Raw genomic sequence first — 3,617 nt, 5'->3', positions numbered from 1 at the left:
TCTGATTAGCCAGATTATAATGTATAAACTCTTGACATAATGGTAAGAATTATCCATCCATATATATATGTAATTTATTTTCTGAATTATTAGTAAATAAACACATAACACTTTCATGCTTTTGTGTTTTGTTCTGGTTTATTTGTTCCTTTAAAAAGATACAACATGTACAAATATTCCACATGTAGCCTGCAATTATCTAATATAAAAAAGGCTAGCAGAAAAATAGATGATTGATCATAAATAAAGAATAAGCATACGTTATATCTATTTTGTATTAAGAATGAAAGACTAACTAAAACACAGCTAAAATAGCAGGCCTTTAACCCCACCCACAACCCACCCCCCAGTTATTATTCATAACATGTTACAAATCTCATGAACAGTGAAGATGAAAACAAATCAGAAATGTTCGTTTATTATTTGGAATAAAACCACATTAACACAGGAGGGATGTCATGGACACTGTGTTCACACATTTTCGTCAGTGACCTCAAGACGTAACTGTCTTAGGCCTTTTTCTTTTCTCTGAGAGGGACCGAAGCTAAGAGCTAATTAATACTGATTTGTAGAGGAGAAAAATCGAATTTCAATTATCTGTAAATTTGTCTGTTTTTTTTTTTTCTTTTTAATTAACGCTGCCACTTCAGCTGTGGCCTGGCACAGAAGACAACTTCCTCCTCATATTTGAAGTACTCTGGCAATGACCTCCCACCATGATGTTGTTGAACACACATAGATTATTATTGACTCACAGGAAGGTTGAGAATAAACTCCATTATGTGGATGCGCTGTGTCAGGTGGACTTACAGTTCAATGCAATTAAATAAAGGCTAGAGCATTATGGAAAAAAAGGCCCATGGATATTTATCTTTCCATGTCCACGCTGTTTAAACGCCTAGAGATGAGAGACTACTTACATACAGGCGGTTCTGTTTTATCCGCAGTGTAAAAAAAAACAGAGGGAATGAGCCTCAAACAGGAAAAACAAATACCACACAAATGCTTCTTGTAAAAAAACAAAACAAAACAAAACAAAAAGTCTTCTTCCTCGACGTTGGCGCGCGCTCCGTGGCTCTCTGCAGCAGGCCGGGGCTGCGTGTCTGTGGCGTGCAGCAGGCCTGCCTAAAAACAAAGGGTGGTCTTACGAAAATGGGGGAAATAAAGGAAACAATCGCGCAACTCCAGCCGATAATGAATAGGACACAGACAAGCTCCGCATATTAACATAATTGCATAGAAACGAGGGCAGAGAGTATTTAAAGGCGCAGCAACACCAGCTGCACGAGCCCCATCCGCTGTCAACAAGACCCAGGTCTGGATGAAGGTTTGAACCGTGGAGATTTCATTTATGGTCCAATTCAGCTGGCACTGAATATGTTTTATGAAGGTGCAGTGTGTGTGTGTGTGTGTAATTTAGTTCTTCCTTAAATAAATACCAAATACAGACCATCTTTTAAATGGCTGTGCTCAACATCACTAAACTTAAGCACCTATTTTTCTTCTTTCATGTGTGTGGACGTGCAAATATCTAAACTGGGCCTGATCCACCAGTCTGCTGTTTAATTTGTTAACTAATTTCATGTTACAGCCTCAAGGTAAATGTTGCTAAAAAGCCCAAGGTTTAAATTCTAATGGAGATGTGCTGGATCCTCTGTTACCGACTCAAAAGTGGTCTGATTTAAATTAGGAATGTAACCAAATTCACAGAGAAAAAAACGTGCAGGACATAACCTTAGTGCTTGAGACCCTGTTTCTATATGTATTCTGTTATGGATGTTATCAAAATGTAGAATAAGAGTGTAGAATTTAGTCTCAATTCTCGTAAAAGTCAGCTATATTGATTTTAAATTCTTTGGGCTGTCCCCTATGTGCCCATGTGTTTTATGTAACAATACGTTTATTTAAAAGTTGATTTCTATTAACATAGCAAGGTAACATTTAATAGTGAGAGCCAAAGCTTGGAAAATTGAAGGGGAACTGTTCCTTTATTAGAAAGCAGGCTGTAATTAGAGGCAGCTTGGGGGGGAGGGGCCATGTGTGAAGCTGAGTGATAATATGAGCTCACACAGCAAAATGGTATATGACTACAACACAGATATGTAAATCAGCCTCATTGGTGTCATGTTTTTTTTTAATGTGTTTTATTCTAAGATTTAGAAATCATTAAAAAAGGTTTAAACCTGGTTTTGGTATTATATAGGCTACTGTATATTATTATTAATGCATCATGGCCTATAGTTACAAATACGACTCTTTCTCTCAATGAGAAATAACATTTGACATCAATTTAGCTTCTCCTTCAGCCACTCTGCACAACAGCCGTTCTCTATAGTGAGACTGTTGTAAATTCATGAACATTATTTTTGAGAGAAAAGTAGCATTTGGTTTTAAGTCCGATTTACAAACGACTATGGACAAACACCAGTGACCCACACTTGATATGCATCTGTACACATGCAAAATACAAGTGTTATTTTTTCCCCTCTGATGCACAAACACAGTGCAGCCACTGCACTGTCCACTGCAGCTGCACGAGACCTGTTGGTAAACAGTAGCCAGAGTCCACATTATCATTCTGATCCTTGCTTCGCTCTACAATGGCTGCTTTGTGAAAGGAGCACTTGACAAAGGTCTGCCACCTCTTTTTTTTTCCCAACACTGCGTATGTGAGAGGCTGCTGCAGTAAACCCTGGGCAATGAGGTGGGAACGACGCTCCAGACCAGACAGTGGCAGATGACTGCATTAGCACCGCAGCCATAAGAGGGTCTTCTGGAAAAGTTGGCCCTTTGTCTCCCTGCCTCTTTATGTCTGCAAGTGACTCTCTCACAGCGAGTGTATGGGTGTGTATGAGTGTGTGGGCTCATGACAGGACAAATGCTAATGAAAAAGAACGTGGCTATTATGCCAAATGTGTGTCCTACTCAATTCATATTACCAGAGGGAACTGAGTGGCTTTGCAAAGTTACAGTATATCCTCCTAAACATTTGGTTTGTTTTGTTTTTTTTTGTTCTGTCATCAGCAACCCACACATGACACACACACAAAGGAAGAAAACCAAAATTAAAGGCACAAACACTGTTCAACTTTGGGCCTAGACATTGCAGAGACAAAAACATAAAAAATAGCACAAAGCACAAACAAGGCCATTATTCCAAAAAAAAGAAAAGAAGCATGACACAGCATGGAAACACATGTCACTTGAAAACTCTTCGGATGAATCATTGAAAAATATATATTTAATCTTATCCTTCATCAAGAAAATAATAATAAAAACTGAAATGTGTTCAGTGTGAATTGTAATTCACCTGAATTCATTTTCCATTAATAAAAGTAGAATATATTCAATGGACAATTCTTCCTTCATGAAAAACACCAATAAGACAAATCTAAATAAAATCTATTACTTGTTATTGATTACCCTGGAAAAAAAACATGGTCCCAACAATACACAAGATAACAATTTACTGTAAATGGGATACAATTGTGACCTAAACTGGAAACAAAACTGAAAGGCTGTGAGGTGCAGCAGGACAGGTGATGGATAGCGATGTGTTCACTGCCTGATCTCATCCATCGTAAGAGGCGTTTCTGTTTTCGGATGTGAGACCTTGC

This window comes from Trachurus trachurus (assembly GCF_905171665.1).
Source record: "Trachurus trachurus genome assembly, chromosome: 3".
Lineage (NCBI taxonomy): Eukaryota > Metazoa > Chordata > Actinopteri > Carangiformes > Carangidae > Trachurus > Trachurus trachurus.
The sequence above is the reverse complement of the archived record's forward strand: the minus strand, read 5'-3'. Positions refer to the sequence as shown.